The following is a 22,334-nucleotide window of genomic DNA, read 5'->3' as shown; positions in this document are numbered from 1 at the left end:
TTTTCTTCCTGCGGAACTCCCTTTAGTATTTCTTGAAGGGCAGGGTTCTTGTTGGCATACTCTTAATTTCTTTTTATCTGTGAATATTTTGAACTCTCCATCATTTTTGAATCCTAGCTTAGCTGGGTAGAGTATTTTTGGTTGGAAATTTTTTTCTTTTAATACCTTGACTATATCATACTACTGACTTCTTTCCTCCATGGTTTCAGATGAGAAATTAGCACTTAATCTTATGGAGCCTCCCTTGTATGTGATGGTTTTCTTTTCTCTTGCTGCTTTTAGAATTTTCTCTTTGTCGTGAGCATTGGATAATTTTACAATTATATGTCTTGGCATGCTCCTGTTGGGTTTTATGATATTTGGTGTGTGTTGTGCTTCCTGGACATGTACATCCATCTCTCTCAGTAGATTTGGGAAATTTTCAGCCATTATTTCCTCCAACATCCCTTCTGTCCCCTTTCCCTTCTCTTCTCCTTCTGGGATGCCTATAATACCTATGTTTATGCATTTTGCCTTGTCATTTAGGTCCCTAAGTCCTAGCTGGATTTTTTCTACCTTTTTATGGATCAGTTCTGCTATCTGTCTGATTTCAGATGTACTGTCTTCCACGTTGCTAATTCTCTCCTCTGCCTCTTCTAATCTGTTGCTATTTGCTGAGCATGTATATTTGATTTCTTGAACTGTGGTGTTCATCACCATCATATCTGTTATCCTTTTGCATATATCTGCAATTTCCTCTCCAAGTGTTTTCTTCATATTGTTAATCTCTTCCTTTACTTCATTAAGTTGGTCTCTAACATATGTTTTCAGATCTTTAATTACTTGTCCGATGTTCTGATCCTCTTCCTGGTTTTTAGTTTTTTCATTGGATTCAGCCATGTTTTCCTGATTATTAGTTTGTTTTGTAGTTTTTTGTTGCTGTCTGGTCATCATTTTATCTGGATGGGTTTATTCAGTTCCTTAGCTTCTTTGTATAGTCTTGGGGATTAATTAGTTTTTGTTTGTGCATAAGTGTTATGTCTTCTCTTTTTCACTTTGTTCTTTTTACTCTATTTTCTTGTTGCTGGCTAAGTTCACTTCAAAGGAAAATATTAGGGCTAGGGAAAGCAAAATGAGAAAGAAAAGAAAATGTATAAAGTAGTATTGGTAATAAATGTTAACAGAGCAACAATGTGAGATCTAGGAGAATGGATATTAGACTCATATAAGTTGTGTAGAGTTATAGCAGTAAGTAGAGTTCTGATAATGAGATAGTCAACTGAATATGGGGAGGAATATAGTATGGATTAAAAGGCCAGTTTTTCATGAAAGAGGGAAAGAGAAAAGAAAGACAATAATATCAAGAGTGGATAAGGGACAGAAAACAGAACAAAGGTATTAGAAATAAAATGTCAGACAATTTGGGGGCCAAAGAAAGGGAGGTAGAATATAAGGAAACAGCAGATGATGGAGGATAGAAAGATGTGGGGGAAAGGGGATAGTATAGGTGGCCAAAATCAATACTCACAGAAAAGAGGAAATGGAGGATGAGGAAACACAGGAAGTATGCAGTACTCCCTGCAGCATCTATTATATAAAGAAAATAAAACAAAAAAGAAGAAAAAGAGAGAGAAAAAAAGAGACGAGAAAAGGGGGGGGGGCAAAGAAAAAGGAGGGGAAACAAGCAAGAAAAAGAAAAAGAGAAAAAAACTAAATAAATGAAAAGGGACCTTGGCTGACACAATGGGAGAAAAGACCAGGAGACAATGCAATATTAGCAACCATGGTAAAATTTTTAAAAATAAATAAATAAATAAATAAATTTGAAAAAAGACCAACGTTTCAAGCTAGGAATACTCTTTGCAGTTAAATAATACATTTAGGGATGTGACCTTCCCCCTTTCTACTTTCCTCACTTCTCTCTCTCCCAAGGCAGCAGGAAAGCTGCCTGACATGTCCTGTAGGAGATTCAAGTAGGTCCTTGTTGAACCAACTCAACACAGAAGACTACGACTCTTTATTTCCAGCTTGAGAGCACCTACACCTCACCAAAAACCCCAAATATGTTATTGGAAGCTTGGATAGCACCTCCTACAGTCTCTCCCCCTTAGGTGTGCTAGAAGAGGTCTAATCCATTTTCTGACTCCTCCTTCTCCCAGACCAAGTTTCCTATCCCAGGACGTTTAGTTAAATTGAGCTTTCTCAGCAGATTCACCTCTTCTCTCTTCCTATACTCTCCCTGAGACAGCTGGTACACTCCTCTAGTTCAAGGAGAGAGAGGAAAATAAACCACCACAAACGCCAAGGGCTAGGGTAATCAAGGACCTCAGATGGACCTCAGGACATGGTGGATTCAGGGATGGGAAGTCTGTGATATTGCAGACTCAAGGTGTGTGAGTCTCTGGAGCATGGGCCACCAGGGTTTGGGCACACAGACCTGGGAACCACACATCTGGTTAACAGGGGGCCTGGGAGCACTGCAGCACAACACAGCCTTCAGAGATTCCCGCAGCTGGGCGCGAGCCCCAGGGGGAGGGGTCCCACCTGCAACCTCTGACCTCTGTTTCAGAAACCCAAAATTCCACCTCTCACAAGAATCTCTTCTGTCACTGTCTCACCAAATCAACATCCAGACACCTCCTGCCCTGCAAGCCCCCAAAACAGCCTGCTCAGCGTTTGGGAACACCCCACACAACAAAGATCCCAGGGATCACTGTGGCCCAGCCGCCAGCCCTAGGGGGAGGGGCTCCACCCAGAACTTCCGATCTCTGAGTCAGAAACCCAAAATTCCACCTTTCGCAAGAATCTCCTCCATCACTGTCTCACCAAATCGTCTTCCAGACACCTCCTGCCCTGCAAGCCCCCAAAACAGCCTGCTCAGGGCTTGGGAATTCCCCAGCACAGCAAAGCCTTCAGGAATTGCCACCGCCGGGCCGCCAACCCCAGGGGGAAGGGTCCCATCCACAACCCCGACCTCCGTGAAAGAGACCCAAAATTCTACCTCTTGCAAGAATCTCCTCTGTCACCATCCCACTAAATCGACGTCCAGACACCTCCTGCCCTACAAGCACCCAAAACAGCCCGGTTCAGCAGGACTCCAACCCTACTCAGCCGCTTCTTTGCAGGAGAGATTATGAGGTGCCCTCACTCAGATGCCGTCTTGCCCCCCCCCATATTTTCTGATAAGTCTTTTGTAATTATTATTTTATTTTCCTTTATGTGATATGTCTTTGATACCATCAGGATTTTCTCTTTTCCTTTTCTTTTCAGCAGTTATATATATGTCTAGGTATGTTTGTTTTTTTGTTCATTTGTTTGTTTTGCTTTGTAATTATTCTGATTGGTGTTCTCTGAGCTTTTGTATTTGTGTTTTCATGCTGGTCATTGTTTTTTTTTTTCTTTTTCTTTAGTTTCTGCTTGTCATTGATTTTGTAAAGTGCTTGGCTATTATTTCTGCAAATATTTGTGTGCTCCCAATCTCTATTCCAGGCAGAGGTGTTAGGGAGCACAAAGGCCTTCTTCCAACATTTGGCCTAATTATGGGCAACCTATGAATTTCATAGGATATCAGCCTGTAATGGTGGGGAGAGTCCTCAAAGACTGGATTTCAGAGAAGAACTCTAATGCCATGAGCTGGATAGTGCTTGAAGTGTTTGGAGAACAGGGATTCAATCTAGTCTGACTGGTTCATGGGATGTTGGAAATGGAAAGGAGAATGTGTGTGTTTGGATGGGGGATGGATATTGAGTTTGGAAAGGAAAATTGGGGTAGGCTTTTCAAACCTTATATGCCAAATTAAAAAGCTTGGACCTTATCCTGAAGGTTGATGCACTGGTTCTGAGATAGGGCTCATCTTTGTTTTAGAAAGAGTGAGGGTAAGACAGCTGGCTTAAACTTTGTTTCCTCTTCTAGAATGTAAACCCCATGGTAGGAGGTACTGGTTAAGTTTTGCTTACCATTAAATCCTTAGCACAGTGCCTAGCACATAGAGAAGCTTCAATAAATGCTGGTTGAATGAATGAGGTTGCTTCAGTGTCCAGACAAGAGATGACACAGAACTGAACTATGCAGCAACCAGTTCCATGTAATATTGAGGAGATGAAATCAATGAGAACAGATATTCACAAGGTATGCAAACTGGTCAGTGTATGTCCCACCTCAATCAAGAAGGCAGAATGAGATGCTTCAGTGCTCCATCCTCCATAGAAGCTTCAGTGCTCCATCCCCCATAGAAGTTTTGAACAACCTGCAACAACTGGCAGAAACATCTTTCTCAAAGCTCCAGAAAACAGTTAAAGGATTGTAGTAACAAAGCAAGCACCAAATTAAGAAAAAGACTACTTAAAAGTGGTAGGATGCCATGACACACTGACTGTTCTCTTCCCCACACCTCACCAGCTCTGCAGAGCCAGCCCACACTCTTAGTGTGGTCCATGGTTCTGGTTCTGGAGGGAGCAGAGTAAACTTCATGCATTTACTAGGTGCATGTATGTCTGGCCCAATCTGTCTGATGATGGGCTGCAGGACTTACTATCCCAGACCTTGCCTTTCATATAAAAAGCAACTCATAGATCTCACTTACAGAATGCTGTTGGAAAGCAGTCAATTTGCTCTGCTTGGGGCAAGAGATTGCTGGCTGTAGGACAAATAGTATAGTGCCCGAGACTGGAAACTACTTTCTAGGGATGAGGGGCATTCATATCTGTGTAAATGGGAATAGCTAGGGCCACAAGTCAGGTCCAAGACATGACACATGCACAGAAAAGATCAAGGAGTCCTCCACACTCTCTCAGAGATATTTATCCAAACTAAGTGTATGGATAAGCCCTGAAGGAGTACGCTCACACAGGTCAATCTGCAAAGACTAGGTGTTTCGTTTTTTCTTTCTTTTATTCATTTATTTTTTTATTGACTCCTGGCATTCACAGAAAGCTGTCAGAAAACTAGCTGGATACAAGCTTAAGGAACAGATGCCTCATAGTCTAAATTCCAGTAATAACACATTAAAATATAAAAATGTCCAGGTTTCAACAAAAGATTACAGAGTATATAAAGAAACAGGAAGCAAAGGCCCAGGCAAAAGGGAATATTAAAATATTAAAAACCATCAATGAGAAGATTTGACTGAAGGACATACTAGAGCAGAAGAAAGAATCTGTAACCCTGAAGATAAGAGAATTGAAATAATCCAGTCTGAGAAGCAGAAGGAAGAAAGAATGGAGGAACATGGACAGACCTGAAGAAACTGTGGGACACCATCAAACATATCAATATATGTATTGTGGGAGCTACAGAAGGAGGATAAGGAAAGAAAGGGGCAGAAAGAGTGTTCAAAAAAATAGTAGCAGAAAACTTCCCAAATTCAATAAAAGACAGGAATATACATATCAAAGATGCTCAATGAACTCCAAACAGGATAATTTCAAGTAGACCCACACTGTGCCATGTTATAATTAAACTGTAGAATTCCAAACATAAAGAGACAATTCTGAAAGCTGCAAGAGAGAAGCAACAAGTCACATACAAAGATACTTCAATAAGATTAAATGCTGATTTCTCATCAGAAACAATGGCAGCAAGAAGGCAGTGGGAGGACATATCTAAAGTGCTGAAAGTGGGAAAAAATTGCCAACCAAAAATTTTATATCTGGCAAAGTTATCTTTCAAAAATGAGAGTGGGATTAGGAAATTCCCAGATAAAGAAAAACAGGGGACTTCATCACCAGAAGACCAATCCTACAAAAAATGCTAAAGGGATTTCTGCAGATTGACAGTAAAGGAAAATAGACAATTGATTGAAGGCATATGAAGAAATAAAGAACCTGAAAAAAAATTTTTTTTAATCTCCAGGCCATCTGGTTTCACTGATGAATTCAGCCAAAAAAAAAAAAAGAAAGAAAAATCTGGTAAAGAAAATGATATGGGTAAATATAAATACCAATATTATTGTATTTTTTATTTGTAGCTCCATTTCTTACTTCCTACAGGATCTAAAAAGCAAATGCATAAAATATAGGGAGAAATCAATGGTTTGAGAACTCATAATGAATACATAATTTGTGACAAGAACTACATAAAGGTGGGGGTTGGAGGAATATAGGAATATAGTTTATATATGCTATTGTAGTTAAACTGGTACCTTAACAAATGAGATTATTGTAGCTTGAGGATGTTAAATTTAAGATCCATGGTAACCACAAAGAAAATATCAAGGAATATGCAAATTCATAGAGGCAAAAAGTAGAGTACAGACTACCAGAGGTGGGGGTAGACAGGATCGGTGGGTAGTTAATGCAAAATAACTGTACGGTTTCAATTTGGGCTGAAGGGAAAGTAATAATAATAGAAGGTGGTGAGTGTGTGAAAGAAGCATTGTCCTGGGGAGTGAAGGATCTAAATTCAGGTCTTAGACCAGCCACTTCTTGAGGTGTGTGACCTTGTGTTTCATACTTCTGAGCTTCAACTTCCTCACCTATAAATTGGGATAACAATTTTTGTCCTACGTAGCCTTCATTGGATTGTACAGTTTTAATGATAGCAGATGTCAAACTGCCTTAAAAACTGTAGTGTGTTCAATGTGAATTTTATCTATTGAGTTACTTGAGAAAAAGAGCTAAGACATCACCAGGCACAAGGACTCCTCCACAGAATTCAGTGTAACCAGCTAGTCATGGGAGGTACCAGCCACACTCCAAATTTCCTCAAAGTATCTTGCTAAATGTGGGAACAGAATCTTCCTGGAAAAATCCAAAGAAAGGAGTAAATATGAAGGCAAAACTTGATTTTTTCCCCCAAAACTTGATTTAAGGACAGGATTAACTTTGGTCACTATCACGAATGATGCACTTACCTTGTGTGTTCAGAACCAGAATAAGGTGCCCACAAATCCAGCCAACTTCAATGGCCCATGGAAGGATTGGGCCTTTCCATTGTTGATTGCTCAGTGGCAAATGGTGGAAACTTGCTGGGTGGGTAGAAAATAAAACTACTCTCCCATAGAGAGGAGGGTAGCATTATCTATTCTGGGTCAGCCCTCTTCAGTGCCAAGTTCCCTCATCTTTTTCCCAAAGTGGTCTCATCAGAGGCACCAGGAAAACAAGGCTTTCAGTCCTGGACTCCAGTACCTGAGCCATTACTAAAATGTCATCCTTTCTCACCAAAGCCTAAGGAACTACTAACAGGAATATTGGCTTTGTTGACAAGACCATCTTTGTGTGTGACTCATTCTTTTCACTGGAAGACTGGTTAGTAAATTACCATAGGAAGAATTCTTTAGTGGATATCCCTCTTGTTTAGACAGCCAAAGCTGATAGGAACTGAAGCAGGTCAAGGGAACTCTTTGTCTGATAATTCTAACATCTGTGTCAGTTCTGGATCAAATATGATTCATTAAGTTTTCTTCTTATTATGGGCATATTGTCTAGCTTCTTTGCAAGCCTGTTAATGTTTGGTTGGATACAACACATTATACATTTTACCTTGTGTATGCTGGATATTTTTGCATTAGTAGAAATCATGTTGACCTTTTTTCTGGTATGCAATTAGGCTACTTGTAACAATTTGATCTTTTCATGTCTTGCTTTAAGAATTTTAGGTGGGACCAGAGTAGCAGCATTTGTTCTAGGAATAACTATCCCCTACCACTGAAGCAAGATCCTTCTGAATACTCTACCCTTTGCTCTGTGAAGCATGAGGGTTCCAGGTTGGCTGATGAGAACAGTCTCTATTTAATCCCTGTGTGAACTCCAAGTACTGATTCCTTGAGTTCTATGACAGGTTCGTTCTCTGGTCTTGGATAGTTATATCACATGCACGTGCTTATTGATACTCTGCTGAATACCCAAAAGGGACACTCTGAAGATGTTCATAATTCTTTTTTCTTCAATTGTCTCCTCTCTGGTACTCCATCCTGTTATCTAGCTTCCTTGATCCCACAAGAATCTTAACATCCTTCCCAACTTTTAGGTAAACACAAAACCATTGTGGTATAATGGAAAGAGAATTGGGTTGAGAGTCAAGAACCTGTTCTCTAGGATCTGCCATACTAGTGCTTTACTGTGTGACCTTGATCAAACTTCTGCCCCTCTTTGTGCCTCAGTATCCCTCTGCCTGTTTACCAAAAAGATTGCCTTAGATCATACTTGAGTTTTAAAATGTTTAACTATTTACTTAAATTCCATTCCTTACAATTTGCAAAGAACTTTCATATATATTTTATAATTTGATCCTCTTTTTAATATCCCTGGTGGCAGTCAGGATAAGAATCATTACGGCATTTTATAGGTGAGGAAACTGAGTCTCCAAAATGTGGTACTACAAATAATAGACAGTGGTATTGTGACTCAAATTCTGACTTTCTGTCCCTAAATGCAATGCTATTTCCACTTCATATACTAAATCCCATGATCATAGGGGTCCATTCATCCACTCAACCAATGGTTTCCAGGATCCATGCTTTTGGGGCACCAGGAAATTGTTTAAGTGTCCTAATAATTACCACTAAGCAGGAACAAATATATGAGTCATTTTTTCCTGAAAAGGACACTTTTCTATTAATAAGGAGATGGTCATAAGGGTTCACACAGTAGGGTGGACAGCCCTCATATTTTTGTCAATTCAAATAAGATGTCAGGTAGATTCACCCAGGTCAAATGGCTATTTGGTTATTTTAGAGTTCTGGAATTGCTCTCTTATTGTGATGTTTCTGCCTTCTTGGATGTTCTGCACATACTGAGCATTTTTCCTCTTTTACACTTACAATTTAGAGAATATTTGCTGTTGTAGTAAAAAGAAAAGTCACTGGCACCAAAGAGAGCTACTATTGACTGCAGGGAGTCTAGATCCCGTCCTTAATCTGGACCAGCCAAACCTCCGTGGGCCTGGCACTCTGGCACTCAGGGGCCTTTCTGATGTTCTCTCATACACCTGGCAGCAGTGGAAAGGCACTGCCTTTCCCCCACCTCTCCAAATGCACAGTTCCTCTTCATATGGTACTCAGGATGCCAAAGTTCATGAGGACTTTCACAAAGGTGATCTGAGAACTGACTATTAGGAAACACTGCACACAGAAGATTATTTTTACATGAGTTCTTTCAGTCATTTAGCAAATATTACTTAATGCCTATTTTGTGCCAGAAAGTGTGGTAGGTGATTGAGATACATCAATGAACAAAGCAAAGGTCCTGCCCACATGGAACTTATATTCTAACAGGAGAAGACAGATACTTAATATAATCTATAAGTGAATTTTATAGTAGTATGTTGGAAAGTGATAAACGCTGATAAAAAATGAAAAAAGTAAAATGGTAAGGAAGATTGAAAGTATAATGTGTGTATGTATATGTGTGGGTGCCGTGAGATTAGGGCAAGATGCTGTGTTAAACAGGATGGCAAATGTTAAGCAAAATAGCATGGTGGGGCATTTTCAGGACTTGGGAATTATCCTGAGTGGTATTGCAATGACAGATACAAGCCTTTATATATCTTGTTGTAACTTACAAAATTGTGTAGGAAAGAGTGTAAACTACAATGTAAACTATAATCCACACTTAGTGCCTTTAGGTCAATGATAAGAGTTCTTCCATTGCTATAATAATAATGTCTATAGTAGAATAATAATAAGTCTACTTTAGTCCATTGTCCATTCCCTAATCTTGAGGATTTGGGGATGGTGATGCCCACTCTGCTTCTAATTGACAGGGGGCTCAGATCTCATTTTGCTTCCACATTTGCCCTATATAAGCTTCTTTATATAGGTGGAGCTCCTTTCCACATGCGGTTTGGATGCTGCCTGATTCAGGAATAATAAACTGCTCAAATAAACTCCCATAGTTAATATCTTGTCTAATTTTTTTAACATGAAGATAAGCGTCATTGAGAAAGTGACATTTACACAGACTTGAAGGAAGTGAGGAAGCTAACCTTATGGAATTTGGAGGAAAGATTGTTCAGTAAGAGGAACCAGTCTGTGCAAATGTCCTGAGGCAGGAGTGAGACTGACATTGTCACAGCAAGGAGGCCAGTGTGGTTGGAGCAGAGAGGGCAAGGGATAAAGTAATAGGAGAGGATCAGAGAGGTAACAGGGGAAGGGAGGAAAAGGAGGAGATAATTTACTTTCACAAGAGAAGTTTCTGTGGATGGAGGAGGGAAAAGGAAACCTTAGAAGAGTAGGTGAGAGAGAGAAAGAGAGAACACAAAGGGAAGAATTGGAGAAATGGGAGGGTTGGAAAGTGAATATTGAAGGCTCTTGACTATAGCTGTAGGGAAAGTGAGGTCAAGAGAAAGTATTTGATTTTTTTAAGATGAGGGAAATAATAGCATTTTTGTATGTTGATGACAATCATCAAATAGTAAAAAAAAAATTGATGATGTAGGAGAGAAGAAAATTACTACAGCAATGTCCTTGAGTGAATGAATGTGGTTACAATCTAGTGCGTAAATCATCATAACACAATTGTTTTTTCTCCTAAAATTTTTATTTTGAAATTATTTCAAATTTACAGGACAGTTGCAAAAATAATACAAAACCCATACACAGAATTTCAACCTACACCTCCATACCACAATACCCATATCCACCAATTCTAGTATTTTGCCACTTTTGCTGTATCATTCTATTTTCAAAACATTTGAGAACTAGTTGTGTACATCATGCTTCCTGAACACATAATAATCGCATGTACATTCCCAAAGAAGTAGGATATTCACTTACATAACCACCTTAAGTACATTTGTCAAGTTCAAGACATTTAACATTTATTTAAGGCTTTTAATCTATATTCCAATGTTTTCAAATGTCCCAAAAATGTCCTTTAAAAAATCATTATAAACTTTATTTTTAGAGAGGTTTAAATCACAGAAAAGTTAATAGAGGGAGATGTGGCTCACGTGGTTAAGCGCCTGCTTTCCACAAGGGAGGGCCTGGGTTTGGTCCCTGGTGCCTCCTAAAAACAAAACAAACAAACAAACAAACAAGAAAACAAATGAAAAAACCAACTCAAGGGAGCAGATGTGGCTCAGTGGTAGAGCACTGACTTTCTACATATGCGGTCCTGGGTTCAATACCCAGCCCTGGTACCTCAAAAAACAAAACAAACAAACAAACAAAAAAACCCAACCACAAAAAAAAAATAAACAAGCACACAGAAAACAGAACAAAAATTTAATAGAGAATCTTTAGGAAGGATTTTTAAACATTAAAATTAGAAAAACATTTCTTTTTTTTTTTGAGTCCTCTCAGTTGGAATTAAGCTCTCTCCCACCTCTGAGTGCCTGCAACCTTTTGCTCCCCCTTGGGATCCTTTAATATGTTCTCCTTGTATTGGGTTTGGCTGTGCCTATTCTCTCCATAAGTATATGGTAAGTTCTTTTAACTTAGGGTCTGTGCTTGATTTCTCTCTATATATTTCACCATTCCCAGTATTTAGCAGAGTGCTGTGCAAAAATTAGGCACTTAGGAAATGCCTGACAAAAATGTCATTGAAACATATACAAAATCTGCTTCATGGAAACTGGTAGATGATAAGAGATTGGTAAGCCTTATCAAACCGGTAAGATACCTTTTCAGGGATAAAGTTTGTGAATGGCAGCATATGTTTGCTTGAAGACATGAGGACATTTATAGTCCAAGAAGGAACTATTAGAAGAGAGATAATGCAGTTACAAGATTGGAGGATTGGAGATGATAAACATCGTTAGCTTTAGACAAAAGAATGGATTCTGATCACAGAGACAGGAAAGAGAATGAAGGGTGAGGGCACTGAGAGTTCTGGGTGGAGGGGAGGGAAGTAGAAAGAAATTTGGCTTTGATGTTTCCTAGAAAAGAGGCCCCATTATCTGTTAAGAGTGGATGGCAAGGAAAAGTGCCAGTGGCTTAAAGAGAATGGAGAATCTTTATAAGAACTTCTATAGAGAATGGGTTAGGAAATCATATGGGAATGACTTAAAGTATTGTCAAATGGCATGGCATCTAGAAGTGGACAGACCACAGGTGGTAGATTCCATTGGTTTGAGAGACCAAAGAAGATGCAGGGTCAAAAACAAACATGATTGGGCTATGCAGGATTGGAACTGATTCAGTATGGTTAGTACTGTGGAAGAACAAGGGATGAGAAAATCTATGATAATATTGAGAATAGCTAGTGGAAGGTTGCACTGAATCATCTGGAGCCAGTGTGGAAAGAGAAGGAGGGACTGAGATACCACAGGCTACATCAAGAAACAAGGATATGTTTTACCTCCTACTCTGGTCACTAGATTTATCTTGTTGCCAGAGCTTCCAAAGATCTTTTTTGGATACTGGCTTGTCATTCAACATTTCTTCTGCCGCTTTGTCTTCTGTGCACTTGATAAGTATGTCTTCTACATATTCTCTGCATACCCTTCAAGAATCTATCTTTTCTTTTAGCACCATTCACATTTTTCTCCCTTTAGTCAATCTGGACAAATTTTAGGTGACTACAGTTTTTTGCCCCCTTCCTGTCTGCCATGATTCCTTAGAGTATACTGTCTATGCTTTAGTGATCTCATCTACTCATTGTCTTAGTACTCTGGAGTAATCTGGAATGTAATGAATTTGGACCAGGAGATTAAATAAGACAGCTGTTCCATGGTCTCTCTAGTGTGATGCTTGAGCTTCTGCTGCTTCCCAACCACTGTTTGATCTTCCCTTTCCTGGTCAATGTTCCCTTGTCCAGTCTTCTCTGGTCAGCAGACCTGTTCCTTCCTCATCCCCTTTCTCCCAGCCATAATTGGAAAACCTTTTTTGTTGTGTGGCATTTGGAACATCCTCAGCTCATTTTGGATTTCAGGCTTCTTGACTTTATGCTCCCCAGCTGCTTCTGATGCATATTAAGTTTGAACACCACTGGGTGAAGGGAACAAAACAAATTCACTTGCATACTGCCTCCTATCTCCTACTCCACCTCATCTTTTACCCTAGGCTCCCATGTATAATTCCCACCACTCACTTTTTCATTCAGTTTTCACTACTTGACAACTATTTATCAAATGCCTTCTCTGTGCCAGGTCTTGTGCTGGGAATATAGCAGTGGACAAGACAGAAATAATCCCTGTATTCAGTGAGCTGACATTGTAGTAAGGAGATAGGAAATAAATAGGCAAACAAATAAATAAGCAAGGTATCAGTCTGAGCACAGCAGAAAACTGTTGGAGGACCTATACATGATCAGTGCATTTTAAAATTAATTTTTTTTTGTTTTGAAATGATCTCAAACTTATGGAAAAGTTGCAAGTACAGTACAAGGAGTTTATTTTTCCTGAACCATTTGAGAGTAAGTTGCCCATCCCCCTTCAAATACTTCAGAAAATTCCATTACCATCTCAGAAGATTAAGTAATTTTCCTCATAGTCCTTGCTAGCCTTATTCTTTACATTCCAGTCGTACTCCCAAGCCACCTTATAGTCATACACATCATCTGGTGTGTAGTCCATCTCTTCTTGGTTCCACTTTCATTTCTTCAGTGTCTCTTCCATGGGCAAGAAGTAAGCAACAAACTGCTTCCCTTCCTCATCAGTCATGACCCTGATCATATCTGATACATCATCTGCAGTGCAGCTGTTCCATGCATATCCTTGGGGGCCAAGTCAGAGTCAAAGACTACCTGAGCACATGGGTTGATCCACATCTTGAAGTCTGGGAAGACAGGCATGACCTGCACTGGCATCACTCAGGGCTTGCTGTAATGCTGCAAAATGGATTTCTGGGTATCCTCAAAACTCTTCCCAATGGTTAAAATTGGCTATCCCTGTCTTTGTATATTCCTTCCTTGGTGAACTGCTGCTTCACAGAAACCCCAATCTTGACCTCAGACTTCTCATTAAAAATACCATAATGGTTGAACTTAGTGGAGATATAGTCTGTCTTCCTCATCCATGGCACAACCTTTTCATGCTGCTGGAATCTCTTAGACCTGGGGGAACCTGAATATCCTCTTCCCAAAGCTTCTCATCAGCAGGATCTAGAAGAACACTGGGGTTGATGCAGAACCCCAGTTGATGTGGTCAATGGTGAATCCCAGGTCTGGCTCAGTCAATAGGTCATGTTTATACTGTTTCTCCAATGAAGTTGCTTTGTACTGACGAACCTGTTCTGGTCCAAGGCCTAAGTAATGACCTTGGGATCAAAAGTGATGTCAGGAAGGTGATTGCAGTACTTGACCCACAGACCACTCCAGACCTCTCAGTCAAAGTCGGTGGGAAATGAGCTTATGTCCATCTTTCCTCTGGGCCTGGTGGGTGCCATGGCGATGAGGCAATGGTGGCCAGATGGGGTCCTCCTGCTTCATGGATTCTTATTTTATTCCATAGGTTATAATTTATTACTATCAATATTCTTTTTGTTTATTCTTAAATTGTCCCAGATTTAGCTAGTGAGAACCCCTTCAATTTGGTTTCTCTGTCCTTTTGGCATATCATCATCATTCTTTGAACACTTCTTTAGTAGGCAGAATTCTAAGGTATCCCCAAGATTCCTTCTCCTAGTGTATACACCTTATATAAATTTCTCCCTGACTGTGAGCTGAACCTGTGAATATGGTGCAGACCCCTCTTGTGATTAGGTTATATCATATGACAAAGGGAGTTGCATATGCAATTAAGTTTCCCACTCAATGAACTTTAAGTTCATCAAAAGGGAGATCATCCTGTGTTGGCCTGACCTAATCAGATAACCACCTTCAAAGCAGGCATAGCCTTTCTTGAAGAGAAAGATATTCTCCAGCTATCCTTGAGGAATTAAGTATCCATGTTGTGAGAGGACCTATGGAGGGGGACACATGGAAAGGACTGAGGGCAGCCTCTGGAAGCTGAGAATGGCCCCTGACCAAAAGCTAGCAAGAAAATGGGGACATCAATCATACAGCCACAAAGAAATGAATTCTTCCAAAAACATGAAAGAAGTTGGAAGTGGATTTTTCTCCATTTGAGCCTCAGATGAGCCTACAGCTCTGGCTGACACAAAATACAGGTTTGTGAGACACTGAGCAGAGGATTCAGCTAAGATGTGCCCAGACTCCTGACCCATAGAAACTGTGAGATATACACATGTGTTTTTTTAAGTGCTAAGTTTGTGCTACTTTGTTACACAGCAATAGAAATTCTAATAAATTTTCTTACAATGAGATATTCCAAGTCACCTCCTACTTTCTTTTCCCCAGCTCTGGAATCAGAGGAATGGCATTTGGAAACCAAAAACTGGATGTTAGCTATGCTCATTGCTCTTGAGGTGCCACTTCTGCCAAGCTTTCTCAATGAAATATATGTACGCATGTATATAAACACATTTACATCTGTACTTTTATATCTCTCTATAAATATTCAAAACCATGAGTTCACAGTGAGACCTCTAATTCCAATACAACATCACAGAATTCATTCTAGTTCTGTCTTTATGCCTCTCATTATTCTGAACATATTTACTGATTTAATCAACCCCCCTGTGTAAAGTCAATCCCCAAATCTGCCAACACCCCATCTTCAACCCACTTATACCAGGCCACCCTCATCAAGTGGATACCCTCTTCATTCTACTTGGGCTCTGACACCCCTCACTGGCTATTCCCTCATGGGGAGTTTCTCATCACCTACTTGCATCAGGCACCCCAGGTGATTCTGAAGTGCAGTGAGAGTTGAGAACTACTGATATAGGACTTAGAATGTTGTGTTAAATTTATTCTCAGATAGTTAATCTCTTGGTTGCTATTGCAAAGTGAGTCTTCTCTTGCATTATATATTCTAACTGGTTGTCATTTGCAAGTAGGTGAATTTTCCTCATGCGATATGTTAAAACAGCACAATAGGATTTAGGAAATAATTGCCTAATTGGGTTATTCCCAGTATTCTTCCCTTATTCTTGGCAAGGAGGGTGTTCTATTTCCCTGTTGACATGATTTATATAAATGTCAACAAGAGAGATTTTGGTTCCTGGTCAAGCTTCCCCTGGAGTTCCCAAATACTTTATTTATATGAAGATGGGGGAAAAAAGAATGTTAGAAATAATCATATGTGGAATCGGCTGTGGGAACTGGCCCTGCCATTTGGTACCCCTCTTTCTCTGGATGGGGCTTTGTTTTCCACACCTGTATCCACTGGCTCCTTTAAACTGATGCTGATGTACCCTTTTTCCAACCTTAGGGCTGAAATCTTCTTATTTCAAAAGAAAAAAATAGTTTTCCACAAATGTGTTTTTCATCTGTTCTCTTAGAACTCTGTACTTACCTCTCCTAACTTGTCACCTTGTGTGCCTGTCTCCTCACTAGATTATATCCATGATGAGGGCAGGAATCAAGGTCTGTTTTGCTTACTCAGTGCCCCTTATTTCTGGTGTTGAATATAGTACTTGGCACAGCATAGATTTCAAAGACTGTTTTTAAATGAATGAAAAAATAAATAATTTGGCTTAAATCTGCTTTCTTACTTCAGTATTAGAGTAAGTGATTCATCTTAGCTACTGTGATTATTATCATCAGTCCTATCCCTGGGGTTTAGTGCAAATGTACAAATGGAGGTCCATGTAACAGATACCTAAATATTTAACAATTACAAGTCAAGCTAAAAAGTGTTAAATAGCATATTTTTATCGTTCTACTATGAAAAAATATATCTTAATTATGACAAAATAAAAAAGGGAATTCTATTTTTAGACTAGTGATATTTGGATAAATAATCAAATAAAGACATATTTAATTCATAAAATATTGTGTATTTATTTTATAAATTTAGTTTTTTATTGCTTTCATTTAGTCCAATAACTAGTCACGTCAATATATTTTCATATATGTTCTGTTGATGATGATCTAGAGGATTAAAAAATAAATTTATGTAAAGAATACACAATCTGAATATATTTTCATCAAAAATGCAAACTAAAGTAAATATAAAATTAGAAAATCATGGTTGTAATTATAATTGATTTTATGTATGTGCTTGCAAAATGTTTTAAAATATTCAAAATTACCTATTAAAATTAAAAAGCAAAATAGAATTTTAGTGAATAAATATAAACCTTAAAATCAAACTATTTATTTAAAACTGAATTCTATTTATTTTCTGAACATCTAGCTAATTCTTTTTTTAAATTATATTTATTTTTTAAGTGCTAGTTAGTCCTTAAAATATTTTTAATAAAATAAAACCATTTGCGATTTTAACATTCTCTGTCCAACCAGTTGTAAATGTAAATAATTAATATTATGTTTTATAGATATTACATCTAGACTTGCAAGTATACAAATTTAAGAATAATTTGAATATTTATCATACTGCAAAATGTTCTCCAGTTGCCATGTGCAATTGTTGGGAGCACCATGCTGAGCAATATCTGCAGAAGCACAAATTGTAATTCTAAGAGAAGCAGGAAAGTGGCTGCTTTCTTGGTATTATTGGGCAATTACTCTTTCTTATGGAAGAATCTATTGCATTCATACTACATGGGATGATAGATTTGACGAGTTATTTTTTCTCTTATGCCATTCAAATCCTACCCACACTCCAAAGTAGTATCCATCTCTAAAGTTGGCATAGCCTATTAAATCTTCCCAACTTTTAGATATAATTGTCTTTTGCCCTGAGAACATGAGACAAGAGCAATGAAGAAACTTTTCTGTGGAGCCACAAAAATGGACATTCCATGTTAAGGTTACAGTTAGCAAGGTGCCATGGCTGAGCTCCAAATTTCAAGTGACACAGCCATCCACATATACTTTAATACATTTATTTGAGTGTGTACTAGTGATATTCAGAACTCTCTAAAAGTCAGTGACCATCGGGTCTGTAACTAAGGACAATACTGATTATCATTATCATCAGATTTTCTCAAATGAAGTATTCAGATGTTTACTTCAGGGTTCTTTCTGAAGTTTTTAATATTTCATTTTAATTTGTCTGTTGTGCGTTTTACTATATCTCTTTGTATAGTGTGTTTTAGTGGCTGTGCTAGGGATTATAATTTACAGACTTAACTTTTCAGTCTACCTAGAATCAATATTTCACTAATTAAGTGCAATGTATATATGTTGACACATAAAAGTCTCTGTACCCTCCACACTTTAAATTGTAGTTGTCTTGTGTATTACATCTACGTACATTGAAATCCCAATCAGAAAATGTTATAAATTTTGTTTTCAACCATCAAGCTTATTGTAAAGAATTCAAGAGGACAAATGCCGTGTGGTGTGGAAAAAATAAAATTCATTTTTATGACTTCATGTCCTCTTCTCCCTCTCCCAGCATATGCCTTCTGCATAGACTTGACTGCCTTAAGTCCAGAGACCTACTGGGCCCTGACCCAAAAAAAACTGTTTGCCCGGCTGTCAGACAATCTGGACTTTCCAGTGATGCCATGAGAGTGGCATCCATCAAAAGAGTAATGATTCCTTTTTTAGATAGTGGACAATTCTGCTGTTTTAATTTCATTTCCTGAAAGTCAGGGTCAGCTTATAAAAAGTTGTAAAATGTCAACCCTCACTCTAAACTTTCTCCTGTTTAGAGCATCAAACAAAGACTTCATTGACCTTTATAGTGGCTTTCTGATTTTGATTGTCCAATGAAGAAGGGGGATTGAAAGTTGTTGTATTATATACTGTTAACTATTGTCTGCCCACGTCCTGACTGAAATACCATGATTATTTATAAAAAGTATCTTTTTTTTTTAATTTTTTTATTTTTTATTGACTTTGTAATAATATTACATTAAAAATATATATGTGAGGTCCCATTCAACCCCACCCCCCCACCCCCCCTCTCCCCCCCCCCCAACAACACTCGTTCCCATCATCCTGACACATCCATTGGATTTGGTAAGTACATCTTTGGGCACCTCTGCACCTCATATACATTGGTTCACATCATGGCCCATACTCTCCTCTATTCCATCATGTAGGCCCTGTGAGGATTTACAATGTCCGGTGATTACCTCTGAAGCACCATCCAGGGCAGCTCCATGTCCCGAAGACGCCTCCACCTCTCATCTCTTCCTGCCTTTCCCCATACCCTTTGTCCATTATGTCCACTTTTCCCAATCCAATGCCACCTCTTCTATGTGGACACTGGATTGGTTGTGTCCATTGCACCTTTATGTCAAGAGGAGGGTCAGATTCCACCTGGATGCTGGATGCAATCCTCCCATTTTCAGTTGTAATCACTCTAGGCTCCATGGTGTGGTGGTTGTCCTTCTTCACCTCCATCTTAGCTGAGTGTGGTAAGTCCAATAAATCAGATTGTAGGTGCTGGAGTCTGTTGAGGCTCAGGATCTGGCTATCACATTGTCAGTCCAGAGATTCAAATCCCCTAAATATATCTTAAACCCCAACATTAACTGCACCTCCAGCACATTAGCATGAAAGTTATAAAAAGTATCTTTAATAAAGCTGGAAACAATTTGGATTGGAAAAACAAAGAACTTGTTATAATAGCTGCTTTGAAGTTTTTGTCAGATAATTCAAACATATATCATCATGGTGAGTTGAGATATTTCTGGTTCTTTATATGTCAAGTACTTTCATACTGAATCCTAGATATCTTGAATATTATTATATGAAACCCTGAGAGTTGTTTAAATCCTATGGAGGGCATGGATATTTTTGTCTTAACAGGCAGTTGACTTAGTTAGGTCCAGATCTCAAGTTTGACTAGTCTTCTGTGGGTTGTGATCCCAATGCCAGTTTAATTTTCAAAGCCTTTGCAACACTGTTCAGATATGTCTCACATGTGTACCACACAGTGACCAGTCTGGGACCTAGGCAGTGGTCTATCGGTTAGTTCAGTCTCAAATTCTTTGTCATGCTGTTTAGTGTCTTACTGATGCATGCATAGCTCAGGAATGAGCCAAGGGGCTCATAAACAAATTTATGAGGTTGCTTTCCTAAGCTCTTCTCTCTCCCCAGAGAGAAGAGTTCCCTGGTTCCCTGATGCTTCATTTTTGGTTCCCTGAGGCTTCATTTTTAAGTCTTCTAAGCAGAAAGCTGGGACTTTAGTTACTTCATTCTTCTTCATGTTTCTGTGACTGCACAGGTTCAAGTTGAAGAAGGGCAGAGGAAAGGATAAAAACAACAACAGTGGATCCCAGGTCCACCAATCTGAGAGGAATATTTTCTTCCCTCAGAGTTTTGGCTTCTGTGAATTCCTGTTACTCTCATTGCCCATTACTGTCATGGGGTTACTTGGGGACTGGGTTATAAGAGAATAGAGAAAAGAAAGGAAATAAAAACAAAACGAGTGATTTGTGTATTTCCTTTGAGTGATAGGAGTTCCCTCTCCAGGTCCTTGAACCAGAACCAGAAGACTTCTGAAGCTTTCCTGTCTGCACTGCAGTATCCATTTCTAGGGGTGGGGCTGTACTGAGATCAGGGCAGGGGATATGGGGAGGATGGTGTTTCCACCACTTCAATGATATTTCAAATTCTGGTCTTCTTTCCTGATTTGCCTAATACTATTTAGTTATCAGAATCCCCAAATATCAATCCACTCTATCCAGGTTTTATAGCTGCATTTATTGGGAGAGACAGAGTGGAGTGTGTTTACTCCATCTTACCCAGAGCCAGTACCTCTCTCAGTGTCCACTGGAATGGTCGGGGTGGGGGGGTGGGGTTGAATGGGAGCTCATATATATATTTTTAATGTAATATTATTACAAAGTCAATAAAAAAAAACTTAAAAAAAAATAAAGATACTCTCAGATGTCATCATTAAACAGATTAGGTCCAAAACTTGGAAGTGAGTAGCTAGAACCCATCTTTCCACACTCCCATGTCATCATCTAATTTTCCCTGCCTGACACTCTCTCTGACTTTGCTTCTTTTGAGGGAACATAGAGGTGTTTATGTAAAGTAGTATGGTAATTTTATAAAACGGTTTTATTCCACATTTTTGGATGTAGATCAATTGATATAGGGAAAGTGGAAAATATAAAAGAGAAAAAAAAACTTGCTTAACATAGTTTGTGTTGTAATGATTCCTCAGAGTAAGGAGTCTATAAATGTTAATAATGGGTTGCTATTATTGTACTGTTAATATTATGCCTGAATTTAGAAAATTGCCTAAGAAAAAACTCAGACTAGATGTGGCAGTTCAAAGATTTTGTGGACTCCAGAAAATCTTGTTTATAAAGGTAACCCAGTCTTGTGCCTGTTACGGGTGGAATCTTTGGATTAGATCACTTCAGTTAAGGGCCTTTGATTAGATTGTGAGACCCAGGGTTGGTCTTGATCCTCTTACTGGAGTCCTTTATAAACCGAACAATAAAAAGCTTTAGCCACAGAAAAAGCTGCACAGACAGAGAGAAGCCTTCAGAAGTTAAAATAAACAAACATGGGAGAGATAAAAGCCACAGATGGAGCAGCCAAAAGCTAAAGTCAACAAGACCTGAAGGAGAGGGGAGAGATGAGCAGATTCCACCATGTGCCTGGTCACCTACAGCGGCAGCTCAGGGAGAAAGCATCTTTGATAATGCCTTGACTTGGATACTTTCACAGCCTCAAAACTGTAAGCTTTTTTTTAAATTCATTTTTTAAAAATATTACATTAAAAAAATATGAGGTCCCCACGTACCCCCCACACCTCCCTCCCCACCACTCCCCCCACAGCAACAGTCTCCCCCATCATCATGACACATCCATTGCATTTGGTGAATACATCTCTGAGCATTGCTGCACCTCATGGTCAATGGTCCACATCATAGCCCACACTTTCCCACGTTCCATCCAGTGGGCCATGGGAGGATCTACAATGTCTGGTAATTGTCCCTGCAGCACCACCCAGGACAACTCCAAGTCCCGAAAACGCCTCCACATCTCATCTCTTCCTCCCATTCCCCGCACCCAGCAGCCACCTTGGCCACTTTTTCCACACCAAAGCCACATTTTCTTCGATTACCAACCACAATAGTTCATGAATAGACTATCACTAAGTCCACTCTAATCCTTCCTCTATTTCTCCATCCTGTGGACGTTGGAATGGTTATGTCCATTTCACATCTATGTCAAGAGGGGGCTTAGATTCCACATGGATGCTGGATGCAATCCTCCTGCTTTCAGCTGTAGGCACTCTTGGCTCCATGGTGTGGTGGTTGACATTCTTCAACTCCATATTAGCTGAGTGGGGTAAGTCCAATAAACCAGAGTGTAGGAGCTGAAGTCTGTTGAGGCTCAGGGCCTGGCTATCATATGGTCAGTCCAGAGATTCAGATCCCCTAGATATATCTTAAACCCCAGCACCAACTACAATTCTGGTAAAGTAACAGGAGAGGCTTGTGAAAAGAGATCACATCTGAGTCCAGCTCCATGACACAGAAACACCAACTCCAAAGGAGGGCCAACTGACATGGCTGTGAACTCCATTTG

The 22,334-nt window shown here is 39.2% G+C and overlaps 2 pseudogenes; both read right to left on the bottom strand.

Annotated features, from left to right (window-relative positions):
* The window catches only part of LOC101435911 (cullin-5-like), a 30,791-nt pseudogene extending 29,912 nt beyond the window's left edge, over window positions 1–879 (bottom strand).
* A 12,420-nt stretch (window positions 880–13,299) lies between these two features.
* On the bottom strand, window positions 13,300–14,285 carry LOC101436339 (RNA polymerase II-associated factor 1 homolog pseudogene; annotated as a pseudogene).
* Window positions 14,286–22,334: the final 8,049 nt, after the last annotated feature.

This window comes from Dasypus novemcinctus, chromosome X, assembly GCF_030445035.2.
Source record: "Dasypus novemcinctus isolate mDasNov1 chromosome X, mDasNov1.1.hap2, whole genome shotgun sequence".
Classification (NCBI taxonomy): Eukaryota; Metazoa; Chordata; class Mammalia; order Cingulata; family Dasypodidae; genus Dasypus; species Dasypus novemcinctus.
Note: the sequence above shows the minus strand (reverse complement) of the source record. Positions and strands in the feature narration are given on the sequence as shown.